This window comes from Oryctolagus cuniculus, chromosome 6 (genome assembly GCF_051225735.1).
Source record: "Oryctolagus cuniculus isolate XC-2025 breed Fujian yellow rabbit chromosome 6, ASM5122573v1, whole genome shotgun sequence".
Lineage (NCBI taxonomy): Eukaryota > Metazoa > Chordata > Mammalia > Lagomorpha > Leporidae > Oryctolagus > Oryctolagus cuniculus.
In genome coordinates, this window is record NC_142872.1 from 1,553,449 (window position 1) to 1,570,300 (window position 16,852).

The following is a 16,852-nucleotide window of genomic DNA, read 5'->3' on the forward strand; positions in this document are numbered from 1 at the left end:
GTTTCCTAACAATATGAATATCTTCCCACTGGATTGGAAATACTACACCAATACAATGCCATCATACGAGGATTTTGAATACACAAGGAGTATAAATGAAAAGCTTCCATGAACAAGGAAACAGTTCTTCAAAAATGGGTGACTATTACATGAAAATTGATTCTATAAGATCCTGAGGAATAACATCAGAAGTGGGATGCTACACATCCACTTGTGGAGAGAAGGAAAAGAAGCCGTTAGTGTGCCAATTCCCTACTGAACTACTTCCTGCATGACAGCACTCACTCAGCGTTTTCCTCAGAGCCCTGGTAACATCCTTGTTCCTAAAACTGTAGATTAAAGGGTTCAACCCAGGAGTGATTATGGTGTAAAATACAGACACCACCATGTCCTTCTCGGGGGTGTGGTAGGAGCTGGGGAGCATGTAGCTATAGATGGCAGTCCCGTACAAGAGAACGACCACAGTCATATGGGAGGAGCAGGTGGCAAAGGCCTTCTTCCTGCCCTCTGTTGAGTTCATCCTGTGGACGGTGAAGAGGATGAAGGAATAAGAGCTTGAAATAATTGTCACAGGGATGAGGAGCATGAGGACACAGCACAGGTACATGAGGCTCTCGTACAGGGAAGTGTCCGAGCAGGAGAGCTTGATGACGGCAGGGACCTCACAGAAGTAGTGATGGATCTCATGCGACCTGCAGAAGGGGAAGGTCATGGTGATGGGAGTGAGCATGAAGCCATCCACTGACCCCAGGAACCAGCAGCCAGAAGCCAGGAGGAGACACACCCTGTGGTTCATGAGGACAGGGTACCGGAGAGGATGGCAGATGGCCACAAAGCGGTCGTAGGCCATGGCAGCCAGAAGGAAGCATTCTGAACCACCTACAGTCAAGTAGAGGAACATCTGCACCCCACATTCAGGGGCTGAGATCTTGTTCATTCCCCTGACCTGGCCCATGAGCATCCTGGGCACAGTGACGCAGATGTACACCGTGTCCATGAGGGACAACTGGCTGATGAAAAAGTACATGGCCGTGTGAAGGTGGGCATTGGAGTGTATCAGCAGGATGAGCACAGTGTTTCCAGACAAGGCCATCAGGAAAACCACAAAAATGACCATGCAGAGAAGAGCAGGGTGTTGGGATTGATGGAAGAGTCCCACAAAGATGAAATACAGCTGCCCTGGGTGGGCGGCCATCCAGGTGGTGTTATCCATGAGGTCTCACCCCAGGGAAAGCTTCAGGGTTGATGAGATGCAGTCCCCTGCAGTGAATGCATAGGGTATGGCTGGGTGTGAAGGCACCAACCTAAGTGTACTTAACCAGATGACTTCCTCCACACCTGTAGAGCTGCAGAACATAAACTGCCTGTAATTCAATGGTTTCTTTTTAGAAAAGTAACCACCCACAATGATGAGCCAGAAGCATCCTGAATTATGCTGAGGTTGCCACAGTGCGAGGTCACAGGCGTGCTAACGGCAGACAGTGTCAGTGACCAGCAGGTTGGAAGTGGGCTGAGCCATGGCCTGTGCTGTCACAAACACAGAATAAACAGAACCAAACTCCCTTTCCTAGGGTTTTTGCCATTGAACTAAGATTCAACCTATCTGGTTTAAAGATCGAACTGGGATCTAAAAATCTCCCAGGTATATATTCCAGATAAGAAGGACTGACAGAGTCACTGAGACAATCTCGGGCAAACCCTGATGCCACAACGGAGCCTCCTCAGTCCCAAGGACTGGGCAGCCCCGGGAGTTTCTGCAACTGTGGCTAGTGAGGCTCATGGAACCAGGAGCTGGGCCAGTCCTCACATTGGAATCACTCCAAGGACCCGAGGGACATGGGGCAGCCACGGAATGGCCAGCCCTCAGCCCACCAACCACTTACCTGGGTGTAGACATAATTCCTGACCTCAGTATACTGAGGATTAAGTGAGGTAAAGTGGTGGGAGTTCTTAGCATCGTGCTGGTTATAGGTAATTAACACACACCCCATCTGTTTACACGGCAGCCTGTCTACACCACAGAACCTACCTGAGAGGACAGTTAGTGTGTTGTCTTGTGAGACACGTCACTGCAGCCTCCAATTTTAGTACCTGCTTGGACACATAAGATTTTGTTTTCAGAAATAAGATGGGAAAATATCTGCAAATAAGTAAATACAGCATACGACCCATTTGAAAAAAAGAATTTGGGTTTGTTAATATGTGTCTATGTATATATGTGAATTTACTTACTCCATGTAAACGTAAATTTTAAATGCATATTTCCAGAACACATACAAGTGTTTGTAAATATGTTATCACTGGCTTAACTCTGGCTAAGCCCAATTGTATGGAGAATTGCATCTCTTTCCAATATGAGGGGTCCTCTACAAGTTCATGGAACAAGCGTGTTGTGAAAGACTAAGCACGCATTGGAAAACTGCTTTGCACCGAAATAAAGCCATCTTTAAATTCCATTTTCCAGTGAATTTTCCAAGTGCTTGTTCTTCACAGGAGCTGTGACCGTTTGCACTGAGTCTTGGGGGAAGAGCCAGCACTTAGAGGGTCCCTGCTACTCACCACTCTGTGCCTGCAGATGCCACCTGCCGCATCCCTGCCACAGCCCATCACTCCTGGAAGCAGAGATGCAGAGAGGAAACCCAAACCACCCTGGGACGTCTCCAGCCCCGGCTTGCTGCTCCTCCTCCCCGTGCCTGCCTCTATGTTAGATGCTAAAGACAGATCTGGGACAAACTGAAACTCATGGCTCTGAAGGAGGCCACCGTCATTCTATTCAGGAAAAATTATATAAACACATTAAAGGTAGAATTTTTAAACAGATACAAAATGAAATTAAAATTAGCAATGGACACATAATGCATTGGGCTGTTCTGAAGAGAATCAATCATAACTTCTTCCACAGTGTCTCTTAAGGAGAGAAAACCTTCTCAAGTTTTTCATTTCTGACAGAGTATATGTTAAATTTGAGTAGTTCCTCTTTCTGGGAAGATCTCAGCCATATTACGATTCAGCATTATTTCAGAAACAACTCTTGTAATAACCAATTCCAGGGGCTAATTATTCCATTCAGCACTATAGCAGCCCCAGGTTCTGCAGTGCTGGTGACACAGACAGCACTGTTACTGAATCTGATGCCTTGGCGTGGACTCTGGCACATCTGAGACTCACGGCATCACCAGCACTCACGTATGTGCTGCAGTGATTCCTCTATAAGACTGTTGAGGAGGGCCCAGTGCTGTAGCAAACAAGTGGATCCGCCACCTGCGGTGCCCACATCCCATATGGGTGACAGTTCAAGACCCAGCTGCTCCACTTCCAATCAGGCTATCTGCTGTGGCCTGGGAGGGCAGTAGGAGATGGCCCGAATCCTTGGGCCCCTGCACAGGTGTGGGAGACCCAGAGGATGCTCCTGGCTCTTGGCTTCAGGTCGACTCAGTTCTGGCCATTGCTGCCTGTTGGGGAGTGAACCAGCAGATGGAGGACCATTCTCTCTGTGTCTCTGCTTCTCCTTCTCTCTTCTTGTAGTTCTGACTTTCAAACAAATAAATCCTAAAAAAAAATAAATAAACAAAAATAAACTGTTGATGAGAAAGGGCTTTTACTCCACAAAAACAGGTGATAGGGAATACACGAGGAAGCACCATCAAGAGCCAGCAGAATGTGGAGCAAGTCAAGAGTGGCAACACCTTGCTCCTGCAGCACTGCCTGCCCATCTGGTTGAGCTCACTTAGAGGGTGTCTTGAGCCTCATCTGCAGCCTCACAGAGCCAGGCTGGACCAAATGCACAACAGAAGTGGGAAAGTGACATCACCCTGTTTGTGCCCGTTGCAGGAGTGGATGAAGGTTTTCTGTTAATAAGCAACCTCTGGGGCTTTGGAGAGCAGTGCAATTAGAAGAGCCAGTGGTGCTCACAGATCCCTGTCTTTCTTCACTTTCTCAGAGTCTTACCTGATTGTAGCAGTAATCTCTAATCTCGCCATCACCAACAAGGTCCGACTGATGAAATCTGCGAGTTCCTTAACACATGGCCTTCACCTGCTGTACTTTACAGAAATACTCCCCGTGTGCATGTGTGTATGTGCATGTGTGTGTATGCATGTGTGCATGTGAGTAGCCTCATTTCATCTTCAAGAAGATTTTACAAGATCCTGTTATTTTTCTTCTTATCTTTACAAGTACCAAATCTGAATCTCAGCGTTCAACTGATGTGTCAAAGACACCTCGTCCGTATCGTGGTCAAGTTGAAACCTGAGGACCTCTCCTCCATGCCATCATTTTTTTCCTCTTAAGGTTGCTGATTATACTCTGCTTCTCTCTGTCACTTGTTTGCCATCTATGTCACTTTAATTTTAAATTTAAAGCATTTGTTTTTATTTTAAATACTGACATGAAATGACTTTTAAAAATCTTGAAAGTACAAACTTATCCAGTGAAAATTTTTAAACCATAATGCAGGGGCTGGTGCTGTGGTGTAGCAGGTAAAGCTGCCACCTGCAGTGCAGGCATCCCATATGAATGCTGGCTCAAGGCCTAGCTGTTCCACTTTCTATCCATCTCTCTGCCTTGGCCTGGGAAAGCAGTGGAAGATGGTCCAAGTCCTTGGGGTCCTGCACCCACATGGGAGACCTGGAAGAAGCTCCAGGATCCTGGCTTTGGATCAGCTCAGCTCCGGCTGTTATGGCCATTTGGGAAGTAAGCCAGTGGATGGAAGACCTTTCTCTCTCTCTGCAAGTCTGCCTTTGAAATAAATAAAATTAAAAAAAAAAAGTTAGAAAAAAAGAAAAAACCATAATGCAATCACCTAGTTAAAAAAAAGTTCTAGAAACTGTATCGTGCCTTCAACATACGAATATTTATTGACCATACAGAGTGTACCAGGCAATTAGGACCAGACAGGAAGGCAGAAGGAAGCAACCGCTCTCTTGTCCTCACTGCTTTGCCACGTGGTCTCCCACAGGGCTCTGAGGGACATTGGACAGTGGGAAGAAGAAAGGAATTGTGTCTTTTTTTTCACTTGTGGTGATGGTGTCTGGCAGCTGTGGCAGTGGTAGGCAATGCTCAAGACTGCAGCCACCACAGCCTGAAGGCAGCTTCCGCAGCACGTTTGGTTCTAGGTGTCGGGGTCACTGGGTCACCACCTGTGACCCGAGCAGGTGGAGCGGCAGCAGCCAGGAGAGCAGAGTGTTCACCAGCTCAGCAGGAAGGGCCTCACGTAGCTCCAGGTAACCATCCTGCTCCTTGGGTGACAGCACTGCTCCATCCCAGGTCCCAGCCTTGCCTCCAGCCCTTGGCTGCCTTTGTAACCACCCACCCTCATCAACCCTCTCCCGTTGAAGCACATAGTGTTTGCATGGGAGTGGACACTCAGAAGGCTAACACTAAACCATCGATTCCACCACAGTTGCAACCCTTCCCTTGGAGAGAACAGTTATGTGTGTTCAAATCTACAATTATGCATTATGAAAAATTATGCATGGATTTCAAAATGTTTTCACCAAAACCTCCATTTTAATATCTTTTTTCCATGAACTTTTTGGAGTATCCTTATATTTCCTAATAGCAAGGCTAGCCCGTGAGGATAACAATGTAACAGCTAACAAATTTGCAGAATTAAAAAATTGTGATGTTACTTTTACTAATCTGCAATTTCTATTCCAGTTTTGTTAAATTCTCAACATTGCCCTTTATATAAGTTTTATTCCCGTTAAGTGATTTCAGCCCAGGATCTTATACCGCATTTAGCTTTATAGTTCAGTATCCTTTAATTTAATGGCTGGAAGTGTTTGCTTTTCATGACATTGGTATTTTTGAGGAACAGGGGTCAACAGCTTTCTAGAATCCTCAGTTTTCATGGATTCTCCTCTTGGTTAAATTACCTCTCTGTGGTTGGACTGGAAGGCACCAACAGTGGCATCATAGATGGAGGAAGCTGAATCTTATTTCCCTCCCTGTGGGTGGTAAGTCTGATTCCCTGGCTAAGGTTATACACATTTCCCTACTTTATCATTACTATTTTTCCTCTCCAATTAATAGCAAGTACATGGAGAAACAGTATTTTTAAAGTTTTTTGGAAGATTTTATTTATTATTTATTTGAGAGGCAGAGCTACAGTCGGTGAGAGGGAGAGACAGAGTAAGATCTCCCATCTTCTGGTTCACTCCCCAAATGGCCACAACAGCTGGAGCTGGGTGGATCTGAAGCCAGGAGCCAGGAGCTTCTTCTGGGTCTCCCACACAGGTGCAGGAGCCCAAGCACCTGGGCCATCGTCTACTGCTTTTCCCAGGCCACAGCAGAGTGCTGGATCAGAAGTGGAGCAGCCGGGACTAAAACCAGCACCCATATGGGATGCAGGTGCCGCAGGCAGAGGATTAACCTGCTGCACCACAGCACTGACCCCGGAGAAACAGTATTGATTACATTTGCATGATAAGCCACCCTATTCCACCACATGAAAAACATTTGATCTTTTAGGTCTATTCTATGTACAGTCACGAGGGAGATTATTAAAAAATCTCCCCTTCCTGCTGTGCCCTTGTTAGGCTTTGTTGTGCTGGATGTGTCACCAGGAGCTCAGTGTGTCTCCTCAAAGCTGAACACTGCACTAGTGTGTGGCTTTGCAAGTTTCTTGCCAGAAGTGGCCTATAGTTTCCAGTTACCTGTAGCTAGGCCAAGCCTACTAACAGGTGAGAGGTGTGCTCACCTTGAGGGCCATTCTGACTCAAGCCACTCTTCCATGGGAGGAAGCAGGTCCCTGAGCTCCATTTCAGGACAGCATGGTCTCTGATTGTGCATCTCTGGAAAAGGATGTGTCCTTCTGACGTCTTGCCTCTCTTGAGCTCCACCAGCAGATGGCACCTGGCTGCCTAGGGGACACTAAGTGACCTCATGTTGGTGCGGAGGGACATGGTGTTTCTGACATAAGCAGGGACCCTGGACCTCAGTGAGACCCTGCAGAGCCAAGTCCATTGTTTGGTGATGAATCTGCTGGGTGGAGTTCACTGGTGTCCTCTGATGCTCGGGAAATCTGTGAGCACTCACCTGCTGCCACAGATCCCAGCCATCTGTCCCAGGGATGCCCACCTGCCACCTGGAAGCAGTCCTAGGTAACACCCTGGTGAACACAGCATGGTCCAGAGTGGACACCAAGCTCCTTGATCCCTTACTTCAAGCCTGCTATGTCCTGCATCTACTTAAATCAACTCAGGCTCTATTATGAGCCCCGTAATCTACACCTGCCATATCTGGATCATTCATTCTACATTGTCTGTACCCTGGGTCCCTCACTCTACACCTGCCATGTCCTGGGTCCCTCACTCTACACCTGCTGTATCCTGGGTCCCTCACACTGCACCTGCCATGTCCTGGGCCCCTCACTCTACACCTGCTGTGTCCTGGGTCCCTCACTCAGTCCATCAAGCTACACACAGATGTATCATGGCTCCTTCAGTCTATGCACTATTCTGGGTCCTTCACTCTACACATACTGTATCCTCAGTCCCTCATTCTATACCTGCAGTATCATGGGTCTTTGATTCTACACCGGTTGTTTCCTGGGCCTCTCCGTGTACACCTGCTGTACTCTGGATCACTCACTCTATACCTACTGTTCTGGAGCCTGCACTCTACACCTGATGCATCCTGTTTGCTTCACTCTACAACCAGCTGTTTCCTGGGTCTCTTACTCTGCAGAACTGGATGTGTTGTGGCTCCTTCAGTATGGACCTGATATATCCTGGGTCCTGCACTCTACACCTACTCTATCCTGGGTCCTTCATTCTACACCAGTTTTATCCTCTGTCAGTCACTCTACACACAGAGTTATCATGGCTCCTTGAGTCTGCATATGATCTCTCCTGGGTCCTGTACTCTATACCCAGCTGGACCATTTCTGCTTCATATTGTACCTGCTTAGTCTTGGGTCCTGTTCTCTATACCTGCAGTATCCTGGATCCCTTACTTTCCTCCTGCAGTGCCCTTGATCCTTCACCATATACCTACTGTATCGTGGTTTCCTCACTCTACACTCAACTGTGTCTAGGCGTGGGTTGCTAGCTGCAAAATTCTCTGGGTCTGTTTTCACTTCATGAAGTTTCTACCACTCTTTCCTCTAACTGGGTTTCTTTCTGTAGGAAAAAGAGAGACAGGAGACACTGTATCTGTCCTATGTTACCACTTTCTTCATCTCCCCACTCCTTTGGACAGAGAAAAGGGAGGTTTCCACCTGTTCATGAATGGTGGATACTATGGGTTAAATACTGGCCCACTGAAAGTGCCAAAAGTGACCAGGACAGGGCCAGGCTGAACCAGGAGCTGGAAATTCCATCTGGATCTCCTCCCTGGGTGTCAGGAAGCCAGTTGATTGACCCATCACCTGCTGCACCCCAAGGCATGCATTAGTAGGAAGCTACAACTGGAGACAGAACACTTCCGTATGGGATACAAGCACTGCAAATGGTGTCTTTTACTCCAAGGAAAACACACTCACCACAAATCAGTTCTTGACAATGTGATAATTCCAAGATCCTCAGCTGAAGTTGTCTCCCTTTACACACTGCCCTATCTTCACACTTGGCCTGCATTAGCCATGCACCCAATCGAAAATGAATATCCTTATAAAAAGAAATATGCTTATAGAGTGAATAGAATATAATTATGAACATTTTATTGGAAAAATTGTGTACTTCCATAAAAGCAAGACTGGAAGACTACAATTACACATCAAAATGTTAACTATGAAAAGAAAAAGGATAATTCCAAGGAAAACATAAACAAATGCATGGCAGTTAGTTATACATACTTTCTGCATTTTCTAATTTTTCCAGATTGAGAAAAAAATTCTTAAACCCAACTCACTGGGAATACAATGTGACTGTTCAGATTTTCTTTTGGCTGGTAGCTTCAGACCTTCCCGAAAACACTATGTATAAAATTTTTAAGTGGTAGAAATTTTCATTAATGTCACTTACCAAATGCTAAATGAAGAGAAATAGTCATCAACAAGATCCTTTAGTGCAGTTCATTAAGCAATATACTTATTAATTCAATCTAACCAACATTTCAGTAACTTTCACATGTGTAGTTTTATCCTATGCATTATGTTATGGGAAAAATATAGAAGGTTTCTAGCTAAAAAACAAAGATAATTTTAATAAGAAAAACTAAATAATAAAGTTAAAGCAACTTATAATCCAAACCTAGGGTCTGGTGCTGTGGCATAGTGGACTAAGAATCCACCTGTGGGCCTGAATCCTGTATGGGTGCCAGTTCGTGTCCTGGATGCTCCTCTTCCAATCCAGCTCCCTGCTATGGACAGGGAAAGCAGTGGAAGATGGCCAGGTTCTTGGGCCCGTGAATCTGCATGGGAGACTTGGAAGAAGCTCCTGGCTTCAGATCAGCTCAGCTCCAGCCATTGCAGCCATCTGGGGAATGAACCAGCAGATGGAAGACCTTTCTCTCTGTCTCTCTTCTTTCTGTCTGTTACTCTGTCTCTCAAATAAATAAATAAAATCTATAAAAACAAGCAAAAAAAAAAAACACTAAAAACCAAAACAAAGCAAAAACCTAGTGGTATAATCTGGATTCTAGATAGTATCTAATGTCTGATTTAATAGACCTAAAGCATAATTCATCTCAAACTAATTCCAATGGATGACTGCAACATAAACAATCACCTTCTCTGTTTCATTGACACGAGCTAGGCATAAACATAAATTGGAAGACTCATATGCTGTGATGAAATAGAGCATCAACCACAACATGATAGTTATGGCCTGCTTGGTTGTCTTTTTTAAAAGGTTTTATTTTATTTATTTGAAAGGCAGAGTTACAGAGAGAGGTATAGACACACACACACACAGAGAGAGAGAGAGAGAGAGAGAGAGATCTTTTATACACTGGTTCACTCCCCAAATGGCCATTACAGCTGGAGCTGAAATGATTCGAAGCCAGGAGCCAGGAGCTTCTTCCAGATCTCCCATGTGGGTGCAGGGACCCAAGGACTTAGGCCATCTTCTACTGCTTTCACAGGCCATAGAAGAGAGCTGGATTGGAAGATGCAGCCGGGATTTTTTTTCTTTTTTTCCTTTTTTTTAATTTTTTGACAAGTAGAGTGGACAGTGAGAGAGAGAGACAGTGAGAAAGGTCTTCCTTTGCTGTTGGTTCACCCTCCAATGGCCGCCGCGGCTGGCACGCTGCGGCCAGCACATTGCGCTGATCCGATGGCAGGAGCCAGGTACTTATCCTGGTCTCCCATGGAGTGCAGGGCCCAAGCACTTGGGCCATCCTCCACTGCACTCCCTGGCCACAGCAGAGAGCTGGCCTGGAAGAGGGGCAACCGGGACAGAATCCGGTGCCCCGACCAGGACTAGAACCCGGTGTGCAGGTGCCGCAAGGCGGAGGATTAGCCTAGTGAGCCGCGGCACCAGCCTAAGCCGGGATTTGAACTGGTTCCCTTATGGAATGCCAGCACTGCAGGCTGGGGCTGTAATTCACTATGCCACAGCATGGGACCCACGCTTGGTTGTTTTTTAACATGAAGATATCTATAGTCACCAACAAGTGCCACACCTTGAGCTGAACATAGGACTCACAGGCAAAACTGCTAACAATGAACCAACAGCAGTTATTAGCTATGTTCAGGTCATTAGCGTGGTCATTGTCTTTTAGTAGTAGAAGTACAGTAAATATTCCTTTTTGGATAGTCAGTCCATTGGAAGGAGCTATTGGTGGTACAGTGATCTATCCGATCCTTTTCTCACATATCCCTGCCATATACAACACACAATAAGAATAACTGGCATTCATATTGTTGTCTTCGAATGGAATATTAAATGTATATCTGGATGACAAACACTTAAAGCATTTGAAGGTTTAGAAACACACTATAAAATATAACTCCAAATGTGCATTTAGATAGAGGTCCATTGGATGGGTTTTTTTCTGAAAAAAAAAAAAAAAGAAAAGAAGGAATGAAAAGTAATTTGGGCTCAAGCAAGAAGATTGTTGTGGTGTTTTATGCATAATATTTCAAGCTTTATATCGAAGAAGCTTAGAGATTTGTTAACAGCATATTAACACACTGCTTACTCACAAGTCAAGTCCTATAGGTGTAGACCATTATTATTATAATTATCATAGCTAATGATTAGCATAATAAACATTTATGTAGCACTGCACATTACCAAAGTGTTTTGCAATATTCTGCATTATTATTCTACAGATACTAAGTCAGATAAAGCCAAAGGCAGTCTTTTTATTCACTAATAAGCATGAAATTTTACTATTTTGTAAAGCCTACAAGAAAGCATTAATACATTAAAAGTTTAAGTATTTGGTATGAAATTTGGTTAAAATACTCAACTGGGTAATTAACTAGGAGCATAATGAATCTGTGTATGCTAAAAATTAAATTAGTAAAATAGTGTCATTTTGTCCTAAATTTTTCCTGTAACTATATAATACAACAGAAATTGATAGCCAGTATCAGTGTTTCCACAACTTTTCTGGTGATATGAATCCATTAAAATGGAGTTACTTAGCTAAAAAAAAAAAAAAAAAAGTAAAGATGAAACACATGTCATCACTAAATTCACTAACAGAGCAGATAGAATCATTATCCAATCCACAAAATGGCAGGTTTTAGTTCTTATCTATCAATACTAACCTTGAATGAAAATGGATTAAATTCACCTACCAAAAGACTTAGGTTGGCTGAATGGATAAAAATCACCACCTCACTACATGCTGCCTACAAGAAATTCAATTCAAAAACAAAGATACACACAGACTGAAAGTGAAGGGATTGAAAAAGATATCCAGGCAAATGAACACCACAAGCGAGTAGGCATAGCTATCCTGATATCAGATAAAATAGACTTTAAAGCAAAAACTATAAAAAGAGATAAAGGAGGACATGATATTTTGATAAAAGGTTCAATTCAGCAAAAAGGCGTAACAATCATAAATATATATGCACCACCACACAAGACCACTCTGATAATACAGCAAATACTACTAGACCTAAAGGGAGAGGTAGACTCCAATACAATAATAGTGGGTGACTTGAACTCCTCCTTCTCATCAATGGACAGGTCATCCAGACTGAAAATCAACAAAGATGCATCAGAGTTGACATATACTATCAAGTAAATGGACCTAACAGACATTTACAGGACATTTCACCCAGTGGCTACAGAACACACATTCTTCTCATCAGCACATGGAACATATTCTAGGATAAACCATATACTAGGCCACAAATCAAGTCTCAGCAAATTTAAAAAGATTGAAATCATACCATATATCTTCTTAGACCATAAAGGAATAAAATTAGAAATCAGCAAATAGAACACTCATAAATACTTGGGAATTAAACAGCATGATACTGAATGACCCATGGGTTATTGAAGAAATAAAAAGAAAAAAAAAACTTTCTTGAGATGAGTGAAAATGAAAACATACATATCAAAGCCTGTGGGATACAGAAAAAGCAGTATTAAGAGGGACATTTATAGCATTAAAAGCTTCCATTAAAGAAAGAGAAATGTCTCAAATTAAAGATCTAATGAAGTATCTTGAAGACTTAAAAAAAAAGAACAAACCAAACCCAAATAAGCGGGAGATAAGAAATAATAAGGATCAGAGCAGAAGTAAATGAAATTGAAACTTTAAAAAAATACAAAAGATCAACAAATAAAAAAGTTGTTTTTTTGGGAAGATAAACAAAATAGATAAACCTCTAGCCAGACTAATAAAGAAAAAAAAAGGAGAACAACTCAAATAGATAAAATTGGAAATAAAAAGGGAGACATTACAACTGGCACCATGGAGATACAAATGATCGTAAGAAACTATTATGAAGAATTATGTGCTAATAAACTGAAAAACCTCAAAAAGATGGATAAATTCCTGGATTCATATAATCTTTCAAGTTTAACTCAAGATAAAAACCCTCCACAAATTAGGTATAAAAGGAACATTCCTTTAAATCATAAAGGCCATATATGACAAACCAACAGCCAATATCATACTGAATGGGGAAAAGCTGAAAGCATTTCCCCTCAGATCTGTAACAAGACAAGGATGTCCACTTTTATTATTCAGTATCAGTACAGTATTGAAAATATTAGCAAGAGGGGTTGGCACCGTGGCACAGTAGGTTAATCCTCTGCCTGCGGCGCCGGCATCCCACATGGGTGCCAGTTCGTATCCTGGCTGCTCCTCTCCCAATCCAGCTCTCTGCTATGGCCTGGGAAAGCAGTAGAAGGTGGCCCAAGTTTCTGGGCCCCTACACCCACATGGGAGACCAGGAAGACGCACCTGGCTCCTGGCTTCGGATTGGCACAGCTCTGGCCACTGTGGCCATTTGGGGAGTGAACCAACAGAAGGAAGACCTTTCTCTCTGTCTCTCTCTCTCACTGTCTATAACTCTACCACTCAAATAAATAAATAAAAACCTTTTTTTTAAAGAAAGTTTTAGCAAGAGCAATTATGGAGGTGAGAGATAAAAAAGGCATCAAAATTGGAAAAGAAGAAGTCAAATTATCCATGTTTGCAGATGACATGTTCTAGTACATGGAAAAACCTTAACACTCCACCAAAAAGCTGTTAAAATGGATAAACCAGTTCCACAAAGTTGCAGGCTACAAAATAAAATACAGAACATACAGTAGCTTTTTTGTATGCTAATGATGAACTCACAGAAAGAGAAATCAAGAAAGAAACCCCATTCACAATAGCCATAAAAAATCAAAACTTAAGAATAAATTTAACCAAAGACATGAAAGATCTGTACAATGAAAATGATCAAACATTGATGAAGGAAACCATCAAGGATACATAAAAAATGAAAGACATTTCTTGCTCATGGATCAGAAGAATAAATATGATTATAATGTCTATATACCTAAACAATCTACAGATTCAATGCAATCTCTATCAAAATATCAATGACATTCTTTACAGAACTAGAAAAAACAATCCTAAAATTCATGGAATCACAAAAGACCCATAATGGCTAAAGCAATCCCAAACAATAAAAATCAATCTGGAAGCATACTACAAACTATAGTAATTAAAGCAGCATGGTACTGGCATAAAAACTGACACATGGATCAATGGAACAGAACAGAGAGCCTAGAAATTAATTCACATATATAGAGCCAACTGATTTTTGACAAAAGTACTTAGACCATACAGTGGAGTAAGGATAATCTCTTCAACACATGGTGCTGGCAGAACTGCAGGTATATATGCAGAGGAATGAAATCAGATCCATACCTCTCACCATATATAAAAATCAACTAACGATGCATCACAGACCTAAATTTAAGACCTGAGACTATGAAGTTGCTGGAAGAAAACATAAGGAAAACACTCCAAGACATTGGTGTACAACTTCTTATACTAGACCCCCAACACACAGACAACCAAGAAAACTAAATAAGGTAGGTTCCAAGATGGTGGAATAGGGAGGGAGCTTATTGCTCTAGCTCAGGAGAAGACAGTTTAAAAACAGTGGAGATAGTGTAGTCTCAGGGAAGAGTCAGGGAAAAAATGGCAGAGTAAACTCTACTGAAATTAGAGGGACACAGTGGACCTACATGGAGGGTGTGGGTGCCCATGGCTTGGGACTCCAATGGCCGAGAGCCTACACACCAGTGCTGGAAAGTGAGGTGAGATGAGACTGCAGTAGTCCAAGACACTGGCAAAAATGTGGCAGGAAGAGCCTAGAGGGAATGAGGCTTGAAGCCCCATGGGGGAAAGTGTACCAGCCCAACTAGAGGAGAGGAAAAAAAATAAAGTATGGTACAGACACGTTTCTCTCTCTCTGATCACCTTTCAAAAGCATACAAGCTGATAGAGCAGGTGCCATTTTGGACAGACGTAACAGCTGTGCCAGCTCAGCTCTGTGCCCGGCAATCAGCTGAGTGGAAATTCCTGACTTGGGAGGGGAGAAATAACAGGGGGCTAGGACCTTGTGACTGTGTGAAGCTTCTGAACTGGGACTGTGAAAAAAAAAAAAACTGAGGGTGTGTGGGAGAACTCATGGTGTGGCTGAGACTTTGAGCAGTCTCAGTGGGAGACACCACAAGCCCAGGTGGTCCTGGTCACCTGGTGAGAGACATTGCTGGGGAATCTGAACTTACACTGAGGACTGCCCAGATCCTTTGTGTGGTCATTGGGTCAGAGCAGACGAATATTATACCCACTGGGGCTAGTGCTCAGCACTGGTCTCCATCGAGGAGAAGAGCTCAGCTGAGCAGAATTACTTCCCTTCTGATTAAAAAAAAGAGAGAGAGAAGATTTACCATGCCAAACCTGGGTGTGTCACCTTAGGCATGCCCTTAACCCTGGAGAACTGAAGAGAGCTCTCTGGCCACACCCACCACAAGCCTCTGGGGATTCACTGAAAGCAGACAGTCCACTTATCTACAGAATTATAGTACGATAAAAGCTGCCATGGCAGAGAAAAAAAAAAAAAAGAAGAAGAAACCATCGAACATCCCCACAAATGCTGAACAACAAACGCAACATACAAGAAACAAGAATAAGGAAGACACTATGATGCCCCCAAATGAACAAGACACCCCAATTCAAGATTATGAAGATGATGAGATACAAGAAATGCAAGAAATGGAACTCAAAAAAATTGATGCTAAAATTACATGGAAGTAATCAAAAACAAACACACAAACTACTGAAATCCATGCAGGACATAAAAGAAAATCTCTCTCATGAAATTGAAATCCTAAGGAGGAATCAAAATGAAATGAATAAGTCAATAGAACAGGAAATTGAGATATTGAAGATAAGTTAAAATGAAATGAAGAATTTAATAGAACAAATAAAAAATGCAGTGGAGAGCCTTAAAAACAGAATCAGTGAGGCAGAAGAGAGAATATCAGACTTAGAAGACATAGCACAGGAAAGTATACAGTCAAACCAAAGCCAAGAAGAGGAAATTAGAAATCTAAAAAACAGTGTTGAGAATCTACAGGATACTATAAAAAAAACAACATTCGGGTTTGAGGAGCTCCTGAAGGCATGGAAAGAGAGAAAGGATTAGAAGACCTTTTTAGTGAAATTCTAGCAGAAAGCTTCCCAGGTTTGGAGAAAGAAAGGGACGTCCAAGTACAGGAAGCACAAAGAACTCCCAATAGACATGACCAGAAAAGATCCTCACCACGACACATTGTAATCATACTCACCACAGAGAAACATAAAGAAAAGATTCTAAAATGTGCAAGAGAGAAACGCCAGATTACTTTCAGAGGATCTCCAAATAGACTCACAGCTGACTGCTCATCAGAAACCCTGCAGGCTAGGATGGAATGGTGAGATATAGCCCAAGTACTAAGAGAAAAAAACTGCCGTCCCAGAATATTATACCCTGCAAAGCTCTCATTTGTGAATGAAGGTGAAATAAAGACCCTTTATAACAAAGAGAAATTGAAAGAATTTGTCACCACTTGTCCAGCCCTGCAAAAGATGCTTAAAGATGTGTTACACACAGAAACACGGTCATCAGTATGAAAGAAGGTAAAGGAAGAAAATCTCTCAGTAAAAGACCACAGGAGGTTCAAAGTATAAATTAGACATATCTTTGGGAAAATGGCAGGGCAAAGTCACTACTTATCAATAGTCACATTGAATGTAAATGGCCTCAACTCTCCAGTTAAAAGACAGATTGGCTGAATGGATTAAAAAACAAAACCCATCTATTTGCTTACAAGAAACACATATTTTCAAAAGGTGCATGCAGACTGAAAGTGAAAGGTAGGAAAAAGGTATTTCACACCAACAGACACCAAAAAAGAGCTGGTGTAGCCATTGTAATATCAGACAAAATAGA

General features: G+C 42.8%; 1 pseudogene; it reads right to left on the reverse strand.

Annotated features, from left to right (window-relative positions):
• Nucleotides 1–252: 252 nt before the first annotated feature.
• Nucleotides 253–1,213, reverse strand: LOC149125902 (olfactory receptor 2T29-like; annotated as a pseudogene).
• Between the last annotated feature and the right edge of the window lie 15,639 nt (nt 1,214–16,852).